General features: G+C 41.6%; 1 protein-coding gene across 2 annotated transcripts in view; it reads right to left on the reverse strand.

Annotated features, from left to right (window-relative positions):
* The window catches only part of rngtt (RNA guanylyltransferase and 5'-phosphatase), a 141,946-nt gene that overhangs the window by 13,385 nt on the left and 102,342 nt on the right, over positions 1 to 26,219 (reverse strand). The gene's annotated exons all lie outside the window — the stretch shown is intronic.

The following is a 26,219-nucleotide window of genomic DNA, read 5'->3' on the forward strand; positions in this document are numbered from 1 at the left end:
TTTCTTGATCCATGAACAAATGACTCAACAGGCAGAATAACATGAGGTACAGTATGTACCTTCACACTCTTAAGAGAAATTGACTGAAAATCCAAGTATTTTACACAGCTCCCTTCAGAAAATCACCACGTTTCTCAAAAGGCAGCCAATATGTCTGAAGGTAAGCTCCATTCGTAATCGATTTGGAGAGCTGAAAATGTCATATTGTTCAGGGAATGGCTCAAAACCTTGAACATCGACTTTGTTCCACTTCCAATTTAGGGTAAAAATCCTGTCTTAAAAATGAGTAGTAAGGTAGTCAGGCTATACATAATGGATAATAATTAAGCTTCCATGGCAGGTCTAAAATAGGAGGCTCATATTGTAGTTAAAAAAGAGAAAGCTTGTCAAGAGCAATTTATAGATAGATATTGAAAGGGCGGGAGTAGCCTACATGAATTCATAACTAATCAGAAATTAATTTCTGGAGAATCCAATTAAAAGCTGCAAATGGAAGTACAAATTCAACGTTGCCTTTAGGTCTTACGACGAGGTCTACAACGAGTAGCCATATATTCTGTTCTGATGATTAGGCTACATGTTGTCATAGACATTAGCATGACATAGATTTATATACATACGGTACATGGCATTTATTTAATCTAACTCATATGCAACTAGTGTAAAGAGTGTGAATGTGGTATTTAGGATGTAAAGCCATACAGTGTGACGGGGCAGGAACAGATGTGTCAATGGTGTAAGTGTCAGATTGCCCGGTAACAGAACTATGCCTCCACGGATTTCCTCAAAGAAGGCATCACATGGGCATCATAGTGCCACCATCTCCATTTCCACCCACTCTCACTATTCCAGAGAGAACGTGGAAAGGAAAGCATTTCCTGGAAGAATGTACAGTAGAGAATTCCAAGAAACCAATCCCCATGGGAAAGGATGGCACAAGGATTTCAACAAGAATTTAAAAGGAGAAGTATAGGAATATATAGACAGAAACCAAAACAAATCCCATTTCGCCATAATAAATAAATGTTTCCTCAATAAAGTAGCCATCAGCAAGGTCAAAGCTGGTAAGGGAAAAAAAATATAGCGCGAGTATTAAGGGGGTGAGGAGGTAGGGGTGACATGGGAGAACTTGGGAAGGTTGAACCTCAGGCAGGATGCAGCGTTGTGGATAAATTGTAGGGGTTTGATGGCACAAGCTGAGTTCCTCAGTATTAAACTAGAGTATTTACTATTTTTATTTTTTAAATTTTACCTTTATTTAACCTTTATTTAACTTTATTTAACTAGGCAAGTCAGAACAAAGTCAGAACAAATTCTTATTTTTAATGACAGCCTAGGAACAGTGGGTTAACTGCCTGTTCAGGGGCAGAACGACAGATTTGTACCTTGTCAGCTCGGGGATATGAACTTGCAACCTTTCGGTTACTAGTCCAACGCTCGGTGAAGGCCACAAAGCATACTGCATTTAACAGACAGTTACATGATCTACAGCATGGTCAAGTTAATGTTTTCGACATTTTCGGACGACTAAACAACTATTGACTTAGAACCACAGAGAGTTACAAAGAGTTAAAAAGCCACAAAGAAAAAAGGAGCTTCTTCCACTATTCCAGCACTGTTTCAACTTCAACATTCCTATTTGAAGTAGATATCGTGTGTTTGCATTGACATGTAGGCTACGTGTGCCTTTAAAACAAAAAAAAGGTATGTAGTTCTGCCCTTGAGCTGTTCTTGTCTATTGATGTTCTGTATTATGTCATGTTTTGTGTGGGACCCCAGGAAGACGAGCTGCTGCTTTTGCAACAGCTAATGGGGATCCTAATAAAATATCAAACATCAAAATACCTGTGCTTATGCTAATACAGTGACAACTAAGACACCAAAAACAATTCAGTCCAGTCAACATAAGCTAAATATGATGTGGCTTACCATGGTTCTGATTTCGGTGTGCGTATGCAAGTAGAAAAACATGTCGACTCACCCTACTTGTAGGGAAACGCCAATGCCATCCTCCTCTCTTTCATGTTGATGAAACGGTCTATCACTCTGTCATATAGTACACACTTATTTTTTGTTGTCCTAGGCTACCTGGCTAAAATGTTTCCTCGCTAGCCTAACTTCCATTTATGGGCAACGTTAGCCTTCTACATCTAGCTACATATTGAACTTCCATTCTCTCAGGCCAGGGGCACAACAATGTATGAATTAATGGTTGGATCAGAATCGCAGTAATAAATCATTGGCCAGTATCAGTGGTGACCCGTCATTCAGGGCAGGTGGGGCAGAGTTCCCAGTTGTCTTGAAAGCACAATAAATACAGAGAACACCAGACTGATGACAAAGTTTGATGACAAAATTTGCCCATGAAGGACCTCTGTGCCACCTTCGTGTTCAAGTGAGCACAGCACAACAAGGTGAGTCCAAAAGTGTAATGTATGCTCCTGCATAAATTATGTAATATGTCAGGGAGATATGTACACTGTAGCTAAGAAAGTAATACTACAGTAAGTATGTTGTGTAGTAAGCTGTTAGTGCCTCACCCTAATAATTTGGTCTATTTTCACCTCTGAATTTCACCAACCGTTCTGACTTCATGGTGCACATGTAGCCTATAACCTGTTTTTGAGAAATGTAATAATTGAATATTGTAAGAGCTTCTATTGTCTGCTTATATGCCCCTTTTATTTATCCTACGATTCTGACTTGGTGTACAAGGAGAACACAATAAGAACGGCCCATGTTCTGAATTCTGTCGCTGTACATTTCAAAAGTGCTGAACAAATAGTTATATTGACCATGTCCGTCCTAGCTCGCTCATTAATGTCTTAATAAAAATTACGGATGGCCTCTTATCCGCTTGTCGTCCCCTCATCATGCCATACTTTGTACATCTCAATTGTCAGTAGAAACCACATTTGTTGAAGCAAGTCAGCCAAATCAGCTATGTTTTTTTTTTAAAGCAGTAAATGAGGCTGAATTAACTGTCACTGCCAGACAAGGCTCCACTGATAGGCAGGAGTAGCAGTGGTATGGTGCAATTAATGTATTGTTTAGAGTTGTGTTGTGTCTTTGCTGACATACACCCCACATTTCTTTTGTTTTTGCCCCACCAAGATGTACACCACTTGCCAGCATGGAGAATTAAGTAAAACCACAAGTCCAAATCCCTATCTCCAACCATGGCTAATTTTGGAAAGTGCCAATTGTATATCTAGCTAGCCAGCCACCGGAGGACAACACCGCAACGAGATGCAACAATTCAAGTTGTCAATGACGTATGCACTCAATGCGATTTAACAGGAGTGACACGAAACGCAAACACTTTTTTTGTTGTGCACCAAGACCATTCACAGTTGAGCTCCCTCAGATTAGCACATTTGTTATTTTATTATTATTATTTTTTTTAATCAAATGTTCGCTGGCTTCCCTTGCATCCAATGCTATGGGCTGCCACAATGTCATATTCTTTCTAAATCAGGTAATTGCCAACTTGTAGAGAGACAGAGGGTCGCTATTTCGTTCGCTCGGATGCTTTCTACTGTGAGATACATTCAGCCTTTTTATAATTGAAGGAAAATTATGAAACAGAGACGAAAGAAGAAAAAAAAAAATGTTGGTAAGCCTGGCTTCAGGCCTTTATGGTAGAGTGGCCAGGCGGAAGCTACTCCTCAGTAAAAGGCACATGACTGCCAAAAGGCACCTAAAGACTCTCAGACCATGAGAAACAAGATTCTCTGGTCTGATGAAACCAAGATTGAACTCTTTGGCCTGAATGTCTGGAGGAAACCTGGCTCCATCACTACGGTGAAGCATGGTGTGGGGATGTTTTTCAGCAGCAGTGACTGAGAGACTAGTCAGGATCTAGGGAAAGATGAAAGGAGCAAAGTACAGCGGGATCCTTGATGAAAACCTGCTCCAGAGCACTCAGGACCTCAGACTGGGGACGACGGTTCACCGTCCAACAAGACAACACCCATAAGCACACAGCCAAGACAACGTAGGATTGGCTTCGGGATAAGTCTCTGAATGTCAAGTGGGCCAGCCAGGTTCCGGACTTGAATCCAATCGAACAACTCTGGGGATACCTGAAAATAGCTGTGCAGCGACACTCCCCATCCAACCCGACAGAGCTTGAGAGGATGAGGATCTGCAGAGAACAATGGGAGAAACTACCCAAATACAGGTGTACCAAGTTTGTAGCGTCATACTCAAGGCTGTAATCGCTGCCAAAGATGCTTCAACAAAGTACTAAGTAAAGGGTCTGAATACGTATGTAAATGTAATAAGTTTATTTTTATGCATTTTTTAAACTGTTTTTGCTTAGTCATTATGGGGTATTGTGTGAAGGTTGATGAGGGAAAAAACGATTTAGTCCATTTTATAATAATGCTGTAATGTAACAAAATGTGGAAAAAGTCAAGGGGTCTGAATACTTTCCGAATGCACTGTATAACGTTAAGCCATCAGCGTATATAGACACCATTCCATATAAGCATGCTGAAATTCTGCGATTTCATTTAAAAAAAATCCAAAATGTTAATTTAGGGTCGGTAGCAGGCTGATCGGTCTGTTTGAATCAGTAAAGGGTGCTTTGCTATTCTTGGGCAGCGGAATTACTTTCCCTTCCCACCAGGCCTGCTCTCACACACTTTCCCGTCGGCTTAGATTGAACAGATGGCAAATAGGAGTGGCAATATAGTCCTCTACCATCCTTAGTCATTTTCCATCCAAGTTGTCAGTACCAGGGGCTTTGTCATGATTGGTGAACACTCATTTTTTCACCTCTTCCACACTCACTTCACAGAATTCAAAATGACTTTGCTTGTCTTCATTTATTTGGTCAGACGCATGGATATGAATGTTCAGAGCTTGTTGTTGGAATGAAATACGTAAGTTTGCTAATCTTGCCAAAGAAAAAGTCAGTCAAGTAGTTGTCAATATTTATCAATTTTGTGATAAATGAACCAGATAGATTTATTTGCAATTCCATTTGCCTCGTCCCTCTCAACCATACAGTTTTTCAATTTCTCATCGAGACGCAGGGTTTAGTAGTTTTAAGAGTCAGTGTTTTAATGGGCGCATGCTAATCAGTAACTGAATGCGCAAATTCAGAATTGTGTCAACTGGTTGCTCATCATTACACAAACAGATCAGCAAATATTCTTCACATCTTCAACATAGGAATACCAAAAAAAAAACATGTAGAAGCTTGAACTTTGTTGGAACTAAAACGACAATTGATCTATGTTATCCAGCTCACACACTCCAATGCCAAGCCCCCATCAACACGTGTGCTGAGCTATTCAGGCATTACCTTAATTAAATAAGCTTATTGATAGAGGAGCTCAGTGAGGCAAACTTTTTTGCAATTTTCGGTTCACTTAAGTGAAAGCCTGTCTCATTCAGTCCAAAGAGAATGAAAATAGAGCAGAGAACAATGTGTCCTTCTCTTTTTCCTGTGTCCCTGATCTAGCGCTGCACGTAGGCGGAGGCCTTTCCCAAACCAGCGCTTTTCTTCACAATGGCCATTCAGCAGAGGCTGCCAGAGAGCATGAAAAACAGGGCACCGCGCTCTTAAAGGACTTCCACCCCACCAACATATGTTCTTCTGAACATTCTTCAATAAAGGCAGTTATGTGGTACGGTGGATAAACAGGATTAAGGTACAAACGCAAAACAAGTCTCAGCAAAGTGAATTATTCGGTCTGAAAACTCTGTACCGTGGTCAGTGGAGAAAAATGAGAACCGATCACTAGTATAAAAGGCTCTGCAATTCTGTTGGAGGGCACATAGTTCACCAAACTGAACAAGAAAAGGGAAATACACACACATATATATACACACACACACACACACACACAAAAGTATATGGACACCCCTTCAAATTTGTGGATTTGGCTTTTCAGCCACACCCGTTGTTGACAGGTGTACAAAATTGAGCACACAGCCATGCAATCTCCATAGACAAATATTGGCAGTAGAATGGCCTTACCGAAGAGCTCAATAACTTTTGTGTGGCACCGACATAGGATGCCACCTTTCCAACAAGTCAGTTCATCAAATTTCTGCCCTGCTAGAGCTGCCTCGGTCAACTGTGCTGTTATTGTGAAGTGGAAATGTCTAGGAGCAACAACGGCTCAACTGCGAAATGGTAGGCCACACAAGCTCACAGAACGGGACTGACAAGAGCTGAAGCTCGTAAAAATCATCTGTCCTCGGTGAAACACTCACTACCGAGATCCAAACTGCCTCTGGAAGCAACGCCAGCACAATAACTGTTCGTCGGGAGCTTCATGAACTGGTTTCCATGGTCGAGCAGCCACACACGCCTAAGATCACCATGCGCAATGCCAAGTGTGGGCTGGAGAGGTGTAAAGCTCACCGCTATTGGACTTTGGAAACAAGTTGTGGAAAAGTGTTCTTTGGAGTGATGAATCACGCTTCACTATCTGGCAGTCCAATTGACGAATCTGGGTTTGGCAGATGCCAGGAGAATGCTACCTGCCCCCAATGCATAGTGCCAACTGTAAAGGTTGGTGGAGGAGGAATAATGGTCTGGGTCTATTTTTCATGGTTTGGGTTAGGCCTCTTAGTTCCAGTGAAGGGAAATCTTAATGCTATAGCATGCAAGGACATTCTAGACCATTCTGTACTTCCAACTTTGTGGCAACTGTTTGAGCCTTGACCTCTTCTCCATCGAACACCTTTGGTATGAATTGGATTGCCGACAGCGAGTCAGGCTTAATTGCCCAACATCAATGCCTGACTTCACTAATGCTCGTGGCTGAATGGAAGCAAGTCCCTGCAGCAAATGTTCCAACATCTAGTGAAAAGCCTTCCCAGAAAAGTGGAGGCTATAATAGCAGCAAAGGGGACCAAATCCATATTCATGCCCATGGTTTTGGAATGAGATGTTTGACGAGCAAGAAAACTTGAGTCAAATTTTAACAATGTGTATTTGTCCCCAGACTTCAGCACTTTTTTTTTTGGTTTTGTTTACCCCCTTTTCTCCCCAATTTCATGGTATCCAATTGGTAGTTACAGTCTTGTCTCATCGCTGCAATCGAGGACAGACTTTAGCACTTTAACACTATGCAGCTGCAACTCTACAAAAACATCAATACGAATGAAGTGGCAACAGCTAGGCTGTAAGGTTCTGTCTGACTGCAGCTCAAGTCACAACCACATGCATAATACATACGTAACAAATATAGCTCTAAAATTCTCTGGAGATATTTGTAATATAGCCTTGCTACAGCAATGCAGAATTACAACCATATCTTAGCTTAGGGAAGGGTTCCCCATACATACATATATATATGTTTTGTCTAATTTTCATTATTGGACATAAGACTGTAAATAAAAACAGGAACTCAGCTCCAAGTGATTTAAATTTTTCGAAATCTGTTCCCAAATATTCCTAGGCATAATAGAAAGACGTGATCATTATTATTTGTGTACAATAACTAATAATTGATTGGATTTATATGGCGCTTTTCTACCAACTGAGGCACTCAAAGCACTTTACATAGTAGGAGGAATCACACCTCATCCACCATCAATGTGTAGCACCCACCTCAGTGATGCATGGCGACTATTTTTTTGTGCCAGAATGCTCAACACACATCAGCTATCAGGTGGAGAGGTGATGAGTGATATTCCAATTAGGAATGAGGGGGATGATTAGGTGGCCATGATGGAATGTGGCCAGGTTGGGAATTGAATCACGACACCCCAGTGGTGTAGTGGAGGGTATATGCAGGTATACGCTGTATACCCACTTATTTTTCAGTGGGAATTGCGTGAACTCACTTCTTAATCCCCACTGATACGCATCAAAGTAGTGTAGGGGAGGTATATGCTGTATCAATTAATAGGGCTGATAGATTGGAATGTTTAGCTTAAAATGTTGATAAACTATTATCTATTCACATTTTAGGCGCAACAATGTACACACGGCAGTAGGCCTATGCATGAATGTTCAAAAATGCAATGTGCGGGAAAATACCGTTCTAAAATGCACATGCAAGAGGTTTCATGGACAGAGATGGAAATATCCATGAGGAAGAGGGGGGATTTAAAGATGCAACAACTATCATGGGTTGTTAATATGATTAGGATAATGCCTTTGGCTGCTAGACAATGAAAGAAAGTGGAAAAAAAAACAATATGAGGAAGTCGTTATAAAAATAACTGCCTCCATGTTTCTATGGTGGGATTTTGGCTATAGGCTACTTTGAAGCAAGGTAAGACATGAGTCATAATATGAAGTAAAACGTCACAGGATTGAAACAATTAAGGAACGGGAATGATATAGCGATGCGATTGGCTACCATCAAGCAGAAGACTGCCTGATGGCCCATGCCTACCTGTCAGTATGATACCAAGATGATTATATGCATCACTCCTGTGGCCATTTCTTTTGCAAACTCCATTTCATGCACTATAGGTATTCCCAAAATGGGGTGGGGATACGCGCAATGCCGTCGGGGGTATGCCAAATTAAACCGTGATTCACTTGTCTTTTCTTAAAATAAAAAAATTAAAATAAAAAACATTTGGGTGAGTTTCTTTTCCTCGCCCGAGTAGCCTCGTTCCACTGCCAAAATAAAATTAAGCCATCTAGTGTTCAGCGAAATAACAACAATGTAAAATACAGGTAGCCTAGTCAAATAACTGATATCCAATCACATTAACCATTACTCACTAGCGGGAAACCTTCATTCTTGCGCAAACATTTAGAAACAAAACATGTCAATTTGAAAAATAAGCCACTGGAGTTTTTTGAGATTGCATCATCTGTGGATCTGTTGGGGCGGTGTGTGAATTGGTGTGGGTTTAGGGTTTCCGGCATGATGGTGTTGATGTGAGCCATGACCAGCCTTTCAAAGCACTTCAAGGCTACCAACGTCAGTGCTACGGGGCGGTAATAATTTAGGCAGGTTACCTTCGCTTTCTTGGGCACAGGGACTATGGTGGTCTGTTTGAAACATGTAAGTATTACAGACTGTCAGTGAGAGGTTGAAAATGTCAGTGAAGTCACTTGCCAGTTGGTCCGCACATACATTGAGTACACTTCCTCGTAATCTGTCTGGCCCCGCAGCTTTGTGAATGTTGACCTGTTTAAAGTTCTTGTTCACATTGGCTACGGAGAGCGTGATTACACAGTCGTCCGGAACAGCTAGTGCTCTCATGCATGCTTCAGTGTTGCTAGCCTCGAAGCTAGCATAAAAGGCATCTATCTTGTCTGGTAAGCTCACGTCACTGGGCAGCTCGGATTAGTGTCCCGCTCTTAGTAAAATGCAGCTTTAGCCTTTAGCTCAGTGCAGTTGCTGCCTGTAATCCATGGCTTCTGGTTGGGAAATGTACATTATTGTGGGGACGACTTCGTCGATGCACTTATTGATGAAGCCGGTGACAGAGGTGGTATACTTCTCAATGCCATTGGATGAATCCCGGAACATATTTCAGTCTGTGCTAGCAAAACAGTCCTATAGCATAGCATCCACGTCATCTGACGACTTCCTTATTGAGCGAGTCACTGGTACTTCCTGCTTTAGTTTTCGCTTGTAAGCAGAAATCCTGGTCAGATTTGCCAAATGGAGGGCGAGGGAGAGGCTTTGTGTGCGTCTCTGTGTGTGGAGTAAAGGTGGTAAAGGAGTTTTTTCCCCTCTGGTTGCACATGACATGCTAGTAGAAATTAGGAAAAATGGATTTTAGTTTGCCTGCGTTAAAGGCTCCGGCCACTAGGAGCGCCACTTCTGGACAAGCATTATGGCCTTATACAGCTAGTTGAGAGCGGTCTTAGTGCCAGAATCACTTTGTGGTGGTAAATAGATGGCTACAAATAATATAGATGAGAACTCTCTTGGTAGATAGTGTGGTCTAGTGTGACCTCAGACGAGCAATACCTCGAGACTTCTTTAATATTAGACATCGCGCACCAGCAGTGATTGACAAATAGACCCCCCGACCCCTTGGCTTACCAGAAGTAGCTGCTCAGCCCTGCCCGATGCACAGAGAAGCCAGCCAGCTCTATATGATCTGTGTCGTTGTTCAGCCACGTCTCGGTGAAATGTAAAATTTGTTTTTAATGTCCTGTTCGTAGGATAGTCTTACTAGTAGATTAAGTTTGTTTTCCAATGATTGCACGTTGGCCAATAATACAGAGGGAAGTGGTAGTTTACCTACTCGTTGATGAATTATTACTGGGCCCCCAGCCCAACTCCCCTTTTTCCTCCATCTTTTCTTCACACTGATGACGGTGAAGAAAAAGCAGTATATATCCTTCGCGTCGGACTATTTAAAAGAACAAATCTTTGTCCAGTTCGAGATGAGTAATCGCTGTTCAGATGTCCAGAAGCACTTATCTGTCATAAGAGACAGTAGCAGCAACATTATATACAAAATGAGTTACAATGTGACAAAAACAAACAAAACAGCAGTTGGTTAGGAGCCAGTAAAACAACAGCCATCGCCATTATCACTAGTCTGAGTGCCAGTCAGTTTGCGCAATCACACCAATTCCTTCTGTCACTAATGTTCATGCCAAACATGATTTAGGACAACAGATATTGGACATACTTGAATGGTGTCCTGTAGACACAAATGATAACAGCAGGAACAGAAGGAACACAGATATGCCTAATAAGAACCTACATTTACCTCACACACATTGGATGTGTAAAGGATTTAGATGAATACAGGTAAGGAATTATGCTGTCCTCAATAAAAACCACGGCGACTAACTTACCCCTCAAGACTCTAGACTCCTGGGTGACCTTCGAGTTGATTCTCTGAAGGAAAAGTAATTTTAAAATGTTTTATTACTGTTGTTTCGCAGTCGCACTCGACGTGAACACATAGCACTCCATCTAGCAATTCCATTTATATATGTGATGGATCGCACATTGCATATAAACAGCCAACTGTCACTGCCGATGAAATCAGTGGGTTTACCATAGTAGGACAGACAACACGAGGGTGCTGCCCAGTGGAAAGGCACTGAAGGCTGAGTATACTCCGGCCTGTTTCTGTCCGGTTCTCCATGCCATCTGGACCTACTGTGGAGGAGTAGCACCAGTGATGCCCACTATACTGCGGTTAGCCTGCTGGGATGTAAAGATCACCTCTCCACACTGCCAATATGACGGAACAGTCAGGGGTATCATCAGAGGACTCTGGTGACGTGTCACTCTGGAATGAGGTGTTCCTGGTGCCCATAGAGAACACAAGGTGCCAAGTGCCATTTGAGACACCTACAAAGCAAAGATACAGAGCTGTATTCTGCTATTACAATATAATCCATCATCTGACACAAGTGCAGAAATGGCAAGGCTGAATTGTGAATGATATTATATAGCGTACATGTCAAATATAGCATAAGTCAAATGACGATCTATTGCTTAGAGATCACTCCCTTCCCATCACAGTAATATTCACAGAGAGTTCTCTTCTTTGAATAACAGCTTTCTGTTTGCTCCACGGCAGGCTCTTTGTTAGTGTTGCTGAGGAATCAAGACAAAGGAGGGAGCCCTCCACTAAATCCCCTCCCAGGAGAGGAGCCGCCTCTGTCAATGCTCAGATATGCACGCAAGCACGCACGCATAACCTAAGTGCAGCATAAATCATGCGACAAACACCCTGCAGAGACGTGTCCACAGCCACCGCCCAAAGATACCGATGTATACATTTATAAGCCCAGAGTTGAAAGGTAACATGAAAACATTCCATCTAAATTGATGATATCAATTATCTCAGGGACAATTTCCCCAAAATGAGCAGAATGAGTGTATTAGGAGGAAGTGATGTTTAAAGGGATGCACTGGCTCATTTCTAAAACAAAATTAATCTGTTATCCACTGAGTGAAAGATTAGCTCTAATCATATCCAAGCAACAATATTTCATTATAAATCCCTCCAATCTACCACAGCCCTCCCACATTGGGACCAGAGTCCGCACCATGATATATTTGCGTCATTTTATTTTCTTCTCCATTGGAAATTAAGTATTATTTAAGATGAACACAGTTCATGGGGGGGGTGTGTTATGGGTTTTCGTACACTCTGTACAAAGATCATCTGGAGCGGTGGCCCATTTGCTATTTAGCCATCTGTGACAATGACACTGTTCTGTTATTATTAATGCCCCCCACACAAAGAAACATTTCCCAAGAACACTGTGTTGGGCAAGATAACCAAAGAGCAGTGAGTAAGAACCACTGCTGTGATTATATTACTGCCTGGACATCTAGCAGTCAGATCCAAGCACCGACTGGCATTTAATACTCTGTTCATCTCCAAAATGTCTGCATCCCAAATGGCACCCTGTTCCCTATGTAGTGCACTACTTTTGACCAGAGCAATATGGAATAGGATGCTATTTGGGACACACACCCAGTCTACCCCCAGTTCACGTTCAAACTAGGAGAATATACAGTGTGACTAACAGAAAAGGAAAAATAAGCATTACATTCTTCAGAAAGAAGAGATTTCTACACGGCATAAATCCTGAGCCCTGGTCCAATATTTCCTCAGTCTTTTCCATTCCGTCTTCTTGCAGAATCCAAAAAGCCAGAGAGCCCGGCGGTATGAACCCCCCATGGCGCTGAAGATCAAAATAAATATTTTGTCTGTGATAGCTAGGCTATTCCTCCGTGCCACCATGGCAGGTCTATGTTTATTAGGAGTAGTATCGCTGTTTCGGTGCCAGGAGAGAGGTGTGTGTGTGAGGGGCTCTGTTCTACTGGGCATAGGTAACACTACCTGACATTTGTTTGTTTGGAGGGGTATGGCTCAGTTGGTTGAGCATGGCGCTTGCAACGCCAGGATTGTGGGTTCGATTCCTGGGGCCACCCAAATAGACAAAAACATATGCGCGCATGACTAATTTGAATTTGTAAAAATGTCTGCTAATGGCATATTATTAAGCTTATCGTTCTGATGGATGTCTCTTAATTGGCTAACACAGTCAGAGGTTGTATCCCTCTACGCTGAGTAAATAACACCTTGGTAATAATTACTACTCTTCCCTGCCTTCTGCTCGCTTTAGTTCAAGCTAATGAAAAAAACTCCCACACATGGGGGTTAAGCTTCTAAAAGTACATTTGTTGTTCTTAAAGGGATAGTGTGTGAGATTCTGGCAAATAAGCTGGTCTGGCTCACGAAACTATCTGCAACTTCTGAACGAATAGACATACAAATGGTATCCACAAGTTCATCGAACTCTGGGTAAGTAGAAAAATGACTTTATTGTTAGTCTCACTCTATCCATTTAAGGTTCTACACACTGTTGGCTTGAAGCAAATTAAAGCAATTAAACAAAAACAAGTACTTTGCAGTGTCCTTTTCAGTGGAAGCACAGACTGTTGTTGCAGTAGCACCTCCAGAGAACAGCAGGTTTGACAGGCTGCTAGTCATGCACAAGAGGAGAATGTGCTTTCACATGGACCACCACATTCTTTGTATGTGTAAAAGAATAAAGGTGATTCTAACCAAGACATCACACCAGCTAGCACCAAGACATCACACATAACAAAACACACATCTTTCCGACAGTACATCAACGTTACGACCTTAATCACTCAGTAACCTTACTCCAAATGGTTGGCAGTACATCAGACAAATTGTGAACAGACCATCTTCTTATGTCAACCTACACCTCAAGAAGCTAAGTTATGAGAGAGAAAATTCTAAATAAGAAAATACCCATCTCTGATATGGCATACTGTATAATCAGTAATGAGGTCAGGCATGATTGTGCTTCTTGGAAAGCCCCATCCCACAATCATTACAAAACATGATTTAATTTATATCCGAGACAGACAGGGACTGGTCTAAGAATAGAAAAGACACAAATCATAATCCCTGATTAACACAAGGCATCGGACACGTCCCAAGTAGCACCCTATTCCCTATAGTGCACCAGGTTTGAAGGAACATGGTGCCATTTGGGACACACACTTGGTGTCAGTCAGTGGTGCTGTGTAGGGGCTGTTGATTTTCTTCTGGTCAGTAGCCCCAGTGTGACAGATAGATATGTGGTCCAGTGGGGTGTCTGAGGCAGTGGCCGTGCTATGATCCGACTGAGCGGCTGCAGATAACAGTCCCACTGGGAAGCATTACCGCAGGGGAGCCAGTGAACATCGGACGGACAGACATCCTTCCTGGTGACAAAGATACGAGGGGGAGGATAAGAGGGGGCCTGGCTCTCCGTGCCACCAGTAGAGAAAGGAGGTGATTGATGCACACACTGATGGAGCTGATGTTTCAGACTGAGGGCAAACAGTGGTGATAGGATAAACAGGGGAGGCAGGTGACCGTAGACTGAGAAGTGGTTCCTCAATTAAAAGTGTAGAACTTATGATGCAGCGTATTTCCGTCATAGCGCCAGACTATCGCAGGGGGGAGTTAGAACGCTGATTATGCTTTTGGTTTCCCTCCCTAAAAAAAATCAACAAAGAATGAATTCTGAAATTAAGTGTGAAGAGAGTCAGTTTATATAAAGTGAGTTTCTTTGCATATGTAATTAAGAAACTGAATGAAATAGAGCGACAAAAAACCTACAGGCAAGTCATCAGAATGGGCCTCATTTATGCACATTGTGAAAACCTTTACAAAAATGTATTTTGTTGCAAACCTCTAGGTTTGTGGCAAACTTACTGCAATCTAAATAGTGTGTCAGAAAATGTTGCCAGTAATGGTGAATCTGAGACAGACCTTTTTCAACAATAATATTTATTGCCACAACAATTCGCCAGAGTTTTTTTCTCTTCTGACAAACAATTCTCCCAATGTTCTATTTGAGTCTGTGGCAACAATATTTATTGCCACCAGTGGCAAACAGTTCACCAGAAGCCATTTCTGGTGAACACATGAGTTCTAAGACAAGTAACAGTTGATGACCAATCAGGGGGATTCCAAAAAATCTGATGGAAAATGGAAACCAAGCTATCTAGCTAGCTACCTACCAAAGTTGTTTGTGAGATTTCAACTTTCGGGCCTCCCGAGTGGCGCAGAGGTCTAAGGGACTGCATCGCAATGATTAGATCGCTAGATTCTGAGTTTGAGTCCAGGATCTGTCGTAGCCGGCCACGACCTGGAGACCCTTGGGGCAGTGCAGGATTTGGCCGGCCGGGATGTCCTTGTCCCATCGCGCACTAGCCACCACTACTGTGGCGGGCCGGGCGCAGTGCACGCTGATACGGTCGCCAGGTATGCTGTGTTTCCTCCGACATATTGGTGCGGCTGGCTTCTGCGTTAAGTGGGCATTGTACCAAGAAGCAGTGCGGCTTGGTTGAGTTGTATTTTGGAGGACGCACGGCTCTCGACCGTCGCCTCTCCCGAGTCCGTACGGGGGTTGCAGCGATTAGACAAGATTAACTGCCAATTGGATACCACAATTGGGTAAGAAAAAGGGGTAAAACAATAAATAAAAATAATTAAACTTCCTAATAAACTTTAAAATTGTGTTAACTAATTGAAGCCTAGGTAGCAATGTAATGTTTTATGGGATAGAGTGAAACATGTGTCAGCGACACTGATGTTAACCATCATCTTTTTGCACAATTAATTTGATAGCTATCTAGCTAACTAATGATTTGCATAAAGACATATTTTTAGGTAAACAGTCAAAGGAGCTGCACAAAACATTCACACCTCCGTTAATTTACAAAAGGATAGTCTAATAGCTTGGCTAGGTGTGAAAAATCCCCCAACTTGTGCCACAGTTTAGGCTACAGATAGATGCTGTGGTCAGTCTTCTGAACAAAGTTAGAATAGAGTCTACCACGCCCACGAATGATAATGACATGACTTATCACTATAATGATAATAGTAAAAACAACAATAAGGAAATCAAGGAGGGTAAGGAGGAGCGAGCGCTGAGTCCTTATTACAGTATGTGTCAAATAGGTGCTGTTTGATTACAGTCTTTTTTCTGACCGTTTGGAACAGTGTAAACACAAATACAATAATAATTTACAAACAAATTATAATCAATCCCAGCTAGTCTGTTCTAAAGAAAAAATGTTTTCAATTCTTCAGTACAGCAAAGATCAGGGGCCCAGGGCAGTAACATTCAGCTCATCTGATGAAGGTGCAGATGGATCAGATTCAAAGATCGAGTCATTGAAGGCAGACCAGCAGAAAGAGAAACTCTGAGGGCAGAGACGTGCGACGGCTGATGGATTGATCCGGAGCCAGGCAGCATTGACGGAGTGCCAGGCCGCATTCGCGTAAAGTCAGAATCACAGACCTGATTTGCCCTGACTAAAAATACCTCCTAAAAATAAGTCAATTTACTATAATCCACATAATAACTCATACGAGACGAGCTGCAGCGAGAGGAGACAAAGACGATCAGAAAGAATGTGTAGTTTAAGCTGGGTATAAACACAAAAGATCCGGGTTCCAACAGCCCCGGACACAACTCATTGGAATGCCCCCACACCATGGCCCAACTAGCAATTTATACCAGTTCAACAAAGTTCCTGACAACGCGCAAAGAAAAGAGGCAGGGCTGAGGGGAAGGAATCTTAAATACAGGATGGTATCAGTGATTTGGCTATGCATACTGCAAACCAGGGCTGCCCAACCCTCTTCCTGGAGATCTACCGGCCTGAGGGTTTTCAGTCCAACCTTAATTTAACACACCGGATTCTACTAATTATCTGCTCAACAAGACCTTAACTAGCTGAATCAGATATGCTAAATTTGGGATGGACTGAACCTACAGGACAGTAGATCTCCAGGAAGAGGGTTGGGCAGCTCAGCTGTAGGCCTATAAATTGTTGGGAATAATGCACCTCTTTCAAAGCATGAAGCTGAAACAGAATATAAACCATTAATTGTTTGAAACGTGGACGTTTTACTCCATATAGACCTTATGAGGAATTTCTTACCTTGCTTCAATAGCTTAGCAAAACCAGACCATTCAAACTTTGAGGGAATTAATTTATAAACACTTCCTCATATGCCATTGAAACTAGTATCTCTTCTGTTCTCGGTTTTCAAATCACAAATAAAGCTTTATGCTGCAAAATATCCTTCTAAATAGACCAAGCCTCATTAGCTTCATTAGTTTCAGAATATTTCAGCTCATCCACTCAGCCAGGCAAACAAACAGTATTATAGTTTTTCACACTTTACAATAGTGTGACAAAGTAAAAATACCGGTAGTCAATTAGCCGCATTAGCCTGGCCTGTGTGTGAAGAATTCCCCCCAATTGCCACAAGTTGTGCCTCCGTGTCTACAGACAACATAAGGCCTACAGTTTCTAATTTAAACAATGAAGCAAATCAACTTTATAATAGGTAATGATTTATATACAGTATATTCAATAGAAATGAGTATCTACAGTATTTGTTTATCAAGCTCTTTGGTTTTTCTTAATAAAGAATGATACAAAATGCAGATGTTTACTTGAACTACATTTTAGTTGCACTTCCCCCCAGCGCCAAGACCATGATATCATCAATGTATTTGTTGCATTGTTGTATTGTTAGTTACTCTAGCCAAAACGTCTTGATGGCATTCAAAAGTTGATCTTTGTTTTGTAGGCTTGGCAGAGCTACAAATATATGTTTTCAGATGATGCCAAACAAGTTTGATCAGGTTCAAAATCAGGAGACCTACACTACCGGTCAAAAGTTTTAGAACACCTACTCATTCAAGGGTTTTTCTTTATTTTTTACTATTTTCTACATTGTAGAATAATAGTGAAGACATCAAAACTATGAAATAACACATGGAATCATGTAGTAACCAAAAAAAGTGTTGTTAAATCAAAATAGATTTTATATTTGAGAGTCTTCAAATAGCCACCTGTTGCCTTGATGACAGTTTTGCACACTCTTGGCATTCTCTCTTCCAGCTTCATGAGGTAGTCACATGGAATGCATTTCAATTAACAGGTGTGCATTCTTAAAAGTTAATTTGTGGAATTCCTTTCCTTCTTACTGTGTTTGAGCCAATCAGTTGTGTTGTGACAAGGTAGGGGGGATACAGAATATAGCCCTATTTGGTAAAAGACCAAGTCCATATTATGGCAAGAACAGCTCAAATAAGCAAAGAGAAATGACAGTCCATCATTACTTTAAGACATAAAGGTCAGTCAATACGGAACATTTAAAGAACTTTGAACATTTCTTCAATTGCAATCGCAAAAACCATCAAGCGCTAATGATGGAACTGGCTCTCATGAGGACCTCTGCTGCAGAGGTTACCTCTGCTGCAGAGGATAAGTTCATTAGAGTTATCAGCCTCAGAAATTGCATTCCAAATAAATGCTTCAAAGAGTTCAAGTAACAGACACATCTCAACATCAACTGTTCAGAGACTGCATATGAATCAGGCCTTCATGGTTGAATTGCTGCAAATAAACCACTACTAAAGGACACCAATAAGAAGAAAAGACTTGCTTGGGCCAAGAAACACTCGCAATGGACATTAGACCGGTGGTAATTTGTCCTTTGGTCTGGAGTTCAAATTTGAGATTTTTGGTTCCAACCGCCGTGTCTTTGTGAGACGTGGTGTGGGTGAACGGATGATCTCCGCATTAGTATTTCCCACCGTGAAGCATGGAGGAGGTGGTGTTATGGTGTGGGGGTGCTTTGCTGGTGACACAGTCTGTGGTTTAAAATTCAAGGCACACTTAACCAGCATGGCTACCACAGCATTCTGCAGCGATAGGTGATCCCATCTGCTTCGGGCTTAGTGGGACTATCATTTGTTTTTCAACAGGACAATGACCCAACACACCTCCAGGCTGTGTAAGGGCTATTTTACCAAGGAGAGTGACAGAGTGGTGCATCAGATGAGCTTGCCTCCACAATCCACCGACCTCAACCAAATTGAGATGGTTTGGGATGAGTCAGACCACAGAGTCAAGGAAAAGCAGCCAACAAGTGCTCAGCATATGTGGGAACTCCTTCAAGACGGTTGGAAAAGCATTCCAGGTGAAGCTGATTGAGATAATGCCAAGAGTGTGAAAAGCTGTCATCAAGGCAAAGGGTGGCTATTTGAAGAATCTCAAATATTACATATTTTTTGATTTGTTTAACACCTTTTTGGTTACTACACGATTCCATGTATTATTTCATAGTTTTGATGTCTTCACTATTATCCTACAATGTAGAAAATAGTAAAAGAATAAAGAGAAACCCTTGAATGAGTAGGTGTTCTAAAACCTTTGACTGGTAGAGTACATGTACAGCAGGGTTTGCGTTAGGAAAATGTTGCACCGGACATTTGACTGGCAACATTTAAATTTACTGGAAATTTGAGAAATTGAACAGACCCATATGTATTGCACACCCGGAGCAATGCAGACACGGCATTAGACCACGTGCGGATGTTCGTTCCATAAAGAAAGCAATTAGCAGGGAAAACAACATTGTCACCAGGGCACTGTACATGCGGGCTGTTTCATGTGACTGATATGAACATTTAGAAGGGAGACGAGATCAAATAGGCTAGTTTGAAGCAAGGTAAGAAATGCCTTATAATATGCATTAAAACTTTCAGGTTTCAAACAATTAAGTACACTACATGATCAAAAGTATTTGGACACATGCTCGTCAAACATCTCATTCCAAAACCATGGGCATTAATATGGAGTTGGTCCCTTCCCTTTGCTGCAATAACAGCCTCCACTCTTCTGGGAAGGCTTTTCACTTGATTTTGGAACATTGTTGCGGGGACTTGCTTCCATTCAGCCACAAGAGCATTAGTGAGGTCGGGCACTGATGTTGGGTGATTAGGCCTGGCTCGCTGTCGGCGTTCATCCCAAAGGTGTTCGATGGAGTTGAGGTCAGGGCTCTGTGCAGGCCAGTCAAGTTCTTCCACACCGATCTCGGCAAAACATTTCTGTACGGATCTCACTTTGTGCACTGTCATGAAATAGGAAAGGGCCTTCCCCTGAAATAGGAAAGGTCCTTCCCCAAACTGTTGCCACAATGTTGGAAGTACAGAATAGTCTACAAGGGCTGTAACACTAAGATTTCTAAAGGGCCTAGCCTGAACCATGAAAAACAGTCCCAGACCATTATTCCTCCTCCACCAAACTTTACTGTTGGCACTATTAGGGCTGTGGTGGTCATGAAATTTTGTCACCTGGTGATTGTCAAGCAAAAAACTGCCGGTCTCACGGTAAATGACCGTTAATTAACATAAACACATTTAGCATCTCCAGGCTTCCACACATAGTCAAGCCACTGATGCAGACCTTTGGAACATCTACATTTTTAAAAAGTATATTAAATCCATGTCCAGATGTCACAATAATCCATTACTTATTTTAGACAGGTCTAAAGAAGCATGTTATGAAGAAAAGGTAGTCTATTTCAGAAGAACAGAATAGCATACTCTGTTGTCCTTATGGTAGGCTCTGATCAGGCTATGCTATACGGCTGTGGGCGACACTAGTTCATTTAGTTAAGATTTGTTTAGAATTCTGTGGCATTTTATAGCATGAAGAATACAATTGAACACAGCTGAATAAAATAGAAAATATATTCTCTCCAAACTATTTGAGGGAGTGCAGACATGCGGCTGTTCTGTGTTGAGCGGTTAACAAAGAAACAGGTACTCACTCCTATAAGCTTAATTTAGAGTTATTTATGTACCTTTAGTTATGATAGAAATATTAGGCTATATGTTTCGATTTTGAAAACATTCTAAGGCTGCATGATCAAATCAAATTTGTATTAGTCACATGCGCCAAATACAACAGTGAAATGCTTACTTAAAAGCCCTTCACCAACAATGCAGTTTAAAAAATACGATTTAGAATAAGAAATAAAAGGAACAAGTAATTAAAGAGCAGCAGTAAAATAATAATAGCAAGACTATATACAGGGGGTACCGGTTAGTCGAGGTAATTGAGTTAATATGTACATGTAGGTAGAGTTATTAAAGTGACTATGCATAGATAACGGAGTATAGCAGCAACGCAAATACTCTGGGTAGCCATTTGATTAGAAGTTCAGGAGTCTTAATGCTTGGGGGTAGAAGCTGTTTAGACGCCTCTTGGACCTAGACTTGGAGCTCCGGTATCGCTTGCTATGCGGTAGCAGAGAGAACAGTCTATGACTTGGGTAACTGGAGTCTGACAATTTTTAGAGCCTTCCTCTGACACCGCCTTGTATAAAGGTCCTGGATTGCAGGAAGCTTGGCCCCAGTGATGTACTGGGCCGTACGCACTACCTTCTGTAGTGCCTTGCGGTCGGAGGCCGAGCAGTTGCCATACCAGGCAGCGATGCAACCAGTCAGGATGCTTTCAATGGTGCAGCTGTAGAACTTTTTGAGGATCTGAGGAAGATACGACACTAATGATGATTAGAAAAAAAGTTGCATGAAAAGAGATCTGCTTTGTTTTTTTTGCACAGGCTGTACACACTTCATTAGTCTCTCCTTTTGGCAAGAATTGATAATGCCTTGAATTTCCCAGCTGCATTTGCCCCCTCAAAAAATCCATGCCTTTTGCGGCCAGTGGCCGTTGTGCTGAATATAATAATTATAATTCCCTTCTCTCGGCTGCGTGCAAAAGCACCTCTCACTCACATGGATCTCCATCACGTGATCAGGTCTTTCCTACAGGCTACAAGTGAAGACAGACACAACGGGGAGACAACTGCGTGTGTCCTTATCCAATTTCGAGGCGCATATTGAAGATATTGGAAGAACTGTCCACATTTACTTTTCGTCAGCCAACAAGATGAGTCATCATGTCATCTATGCACTGAAATAGCAAATGGAGGACGCTTTTGCCGTGGTTCATTTTCATGCCAGCTAGGTAGGCTATACTCCTGTTGTAAAGAGAAGCAATGTGCTTCATATTAGGAAAGTTGAGAAATAAATATAGCAGGCCTAACCTATAGAAAGAAAGCTGGATGGGATCCTTCTCTTTTTAATAGAGGCATTCACTCTGTTCTCACGCAATTGCAGAGTCTATAGCACTGTTGCGCAACTTCCACTTGACCTCTTCATCCATTAAATATCTTGGAGTATATCTACCAAAAGATACACCCAAACTTTATTGCATGAATTACAATCACATCAACAAGAAAATATATGATGACCTAGACAGTTGGAATTCACTTCCCTTAGATCTTAGTAATAGAATTGAAACAATCCAAATGAACATCCAGCCGAGATTACTGTACTTGTTCCAATCACTGCCCATAGAAATCCCACCTAAACAGTTTAGGGAATGGGTTAAACGGATATCAAGGTTTATCTGGAACAGTAAGAGACCAAGAATTAGATATGCAACATTACAATTACCAAAAAACTGTGGGGGTATGGCCTTACCAAACCTAAAAGATAATTTTGTCTCAGCCCAATTGAGACCTCTGGTGTGTTGGTGCAATTCAGAATACGAATCCAAATGGAAAGACATTGAGACTACTTTGACAGAGATACCCATCGTCAGTTTTGGGAAACAAGGACATGGTAATAGAAATATACAATAGACAAAATCAGTGGATTAATTTCTCTCTTATTAAGACATGGTAGTTAAGCAAAATAATTTAGACAGAGATCAAACTGCTGAGTTGGCCCGCATACAACCCCAGCTTCATCCCTGCAACTCAGGACAGTAGATTTAAACATTGGACGCAGAAAGGCATCACATCATTCAGTACAATTATAAGGAATGGGGACCTAGATAACTTCCAAGACCTAAGTAAAAAAACATGGCTTGGATAAACAAGATTTTTCCAGATCCTACAAGTTCGACACTATTTCTTAAGGGAGATAAAAGTGATTTGAGCACCTCAAAAATGTATCCAAGTATGTACTAAAGCATACAACTTGGGGAGTAACAAAAAAAGCTTTACACCACTCCAGCTGATGCTTGGCATTACGCATGGTGATCTTAGGCTTGTGTGCGGCAGCTCGGCCATGGAAACCCGTTTCATGTAGCTCCCGACGAATAGTTCTTGTGCGGCTGTCGATCCCAGTAGTGAGTGGTGATGATTTTTACACGCTTCAGCACTTAGCGGTCCCATTCTGCGAGCTTGTGTTGCCTACCAATTTGCGGCTGAGCCATTGTTGCTCCCTAGACGTTTGCACTTAACAATAACAGCACTTACAGTTGACCGGGGAAGCTCTAGCAGTTGACCGGGGCAGCTCTAGACTTGTTGTGAAGATGGCATCCTATGACGGTGTCACAATGAAGAGCTCAGTGACTTTCAACAAGGCCATTCTACTTCCAGTGTTTGTCGATGGAGATTGCATGGCTGTTTGCGCGATTATATACATATAGACCTGTAAGCAACGGGTGTGGCTGAAATAGCCGAATCCACTAATTTGAAGGGGTGTATATGCTTTCAAAATGCATACTGCCTCCAGTACATTGCAAAGTGGTGTGTGACGTGCTGATGAATCCTACCCTTCCATTGCCGCTTGCTGCAGCATTCAAAACAACTGAGAACTCGGAAATATCTAACTTCCGAAATGGGAACTCGGAACAAAACGAGCTCCGACTGGGAAAAATCTTTTTGTACAGTCATCCAACTTGGAATTCCAACTTGGGAACTCAGGCCTCTTTCTAGAGCTCCAACATTCCAACCTGAAGATCACTGATGTCCTGATTTGACCATGTATTTTTCTCAGTTCACTGTTATCTTGAAAGCACCATAAGATACTACAGCAGCAACTCTGACATATTTTCTACTCCAAGGCTCTGTATCTGTATGCTGTACGCCTTTATTAAATAAGATACATAACAAATCTACTGTACACACGCGCCAATTTTATTCCACAAAATTATGCAAATTAACCTATAGACCAATAAGCATGATCAGTCAAATGTATTTCTATTTCTACCAATGAATAGGCTAAAAAGCATTATTTCGCAATGGGATTGTTTCTTCTTCTCCCGGACAACTGGCCGGCGCAAATTTTATTAATCGGTTTATACATTTATTTTTAAATTGGACAAAAGCCGGCTAATACCGGCTAACAGAAACTGTGATGTAGAGTTATTTGGGGCATTGAATAGAGACAAGCAGAAAGAGAAACATTCTCTGAGGGCAGAGATACAGGCAATGGCTGATGCATTGGTTCAGAGCCAGATGGCACTGACGGCGTGCCAGGCAGCATTGGCAGAGAATGACACAGTGAAAAGGGGGAGGGACACTGTACAGTAGCTTAATCAATATCTGCACTTCGTCTAATTCAATAATATATTTCTACTACTGTAGATGCTGTGTTTTTATTTTTAGAATACAGTACTGGGCTTATAGTAGTGATTGGCCACAGTACACACCTTGATGAGCCATTAAATTGGACAATAGCCAGCCAAAAATCTCATAATAGCTAATTGGTGATCAAAACTAAATTGAATGAGAGGAGAGGTTGGTGTTCTTCAGGAAGAAAATGAATTCTTAAAAACAAAAATACATGTAAATAAAAGAGAATGGAACCAGTCAAATTTGAATTGAAACGACCAGGTTTATTTGAAATGACCAAATGTCGGCCTTCAACCATCCGACTATTTCACACAATATTGTGCAAATATTTATATTTTTGAAAGACTTGCATTAACAGATGTTTTATGAAATTGTAATTATAAAGTGTATTCACAATTGCATGGTACGATGAGCTCTGCTCAACTTCAAATGCCGTGATTAATAAATGGAGTAGATATGCTCAAAGTTCCCGTCTGGTGGTTCGAACGAGCAATAACGGCACGCACCATACTGTACCATGGTGTCCCGCATGCTATACCACAATATGAATGCAACTTTTAATTGAAGAACCACTGTAGGTAGAGCTCTATTGGAGAACACACCCTGGCTGCACCTCAAATGGCATCCTATTCCCTTTATAGTGCACTACTTAAACATTTCTCTCTCTTTGAACAGAGGCGCTTTGACGCAGTAAGACATGGAATATGCATTAGCCCCCTGGTTAAACGTGTGAGGTAAGTCTGAATAAGAAAAGCAATTTATATCATGCTGTGATAATTATCAGTTAAATTTACAAGTTAATTAACATACAGAGACGTAAAGAGACCTGATGACAAGATGGATGGTATGGACAGCTGTCTCCCTGTTTCCTGTACTTGTCTTGAACATTTTCACACAGCCCACAGCTTCAAAACACACTGACAGGTTTGATTCGCACATGATGAAAAGCAATCACGGCAGGCTGTTCACCAAAGGCAGTACAGATGCTCCAAAATAGCTCATCAAGACAAACTATCAAGAGTTCTACTGAACTGAATGTTTCTCATTATATTAAAATGAATTGCAGAGGTTTTCGCAGGTGAAGCAATATGCTTGTGTTTCTAGCTCCAACAGTGCAGTAATACCTAACAATAAAATAAAAAAACACAGAAAAAAAGTGATATACTGTAAGATGAGCCATGACTAGAATACAGTATGTATATATATTAAATTGGTGAAACAGTATGTAAAACATGTTTAAAGTGACCAGTGTTTATAGGGCAGCAGTCTCTAAGGTGCAGGGTAGAGTATCGGGGGTAAGCCGCTAGAACAGAGACTGAGGTTCAGGGCAACTGTTTTAACAGTCTGATGGCCTTGAAATAGAAGCTGTTTCTCAGTCTCTCCGTCCCAGCTTTGAAGCACTTGCACCGGAGTATGTGAGCGGAGAGCAGCTGGGGTGGATCGTGCCCAACTTGACTAGAGCGCGGAGCGAGATTCGCAAAACCTGGTGCTTCGGCATTCGCTCCCGATCTAATTTCACTCCAGTAAGCACTCACTTGAAGAGCTCAGGGCATGCCCGCCCAGCATGCATGTGTAGTCTACTTGTGCGCTCCTATGGCCCCCTTGCTTTAGCTACTGTCATGGAGTTAAATATTTTAATAAAGAAACTGATAAAACACACAGATGCTAAATCAAGGTGACTTACAAAAGATGAGGACCAAAATCAAGAGAAGGCGTGCGGTGATGTAGTGTCAACAGCTCAAGAATCATTGTGGAATCTGAAAAGACACGTAACCCGAAAGCATGATGGTGTACTTACTACAGTACGTGAACATGCTAAAAGCAAGGAACGAGGTGGGTAGATAATCATGCTAGCCATTGTAGCAAAAATAATAAACAAAAAATATGAGCTCTTAAACATTTAGTTCATTATTGTTCTATTTTCTATATAATAGGCCATAATTGATTATGGCCCAATAGGCATAGCATATTCAAGGACTTTCCATTTTGATTGGCTTATTTTGCCCAAAAACCTTTAGGCCTAC

The sequence above is a fragment of the Oncorhynchus keta genome, chromosome 8, assembly GCF_023373465.1.
Source record: "Oncorhynchus keta strain PuntledgeMale-10-30-2019 chromosome 8, Oket_V2, whole genome shotgun sequence".
Lineage (NCBI taxonomy): Eukaryota > Metazoa > Chordata > Actinopteri > Salmoniformes > Salmonidae > Oncorhynchus > Oncorhynchus keta.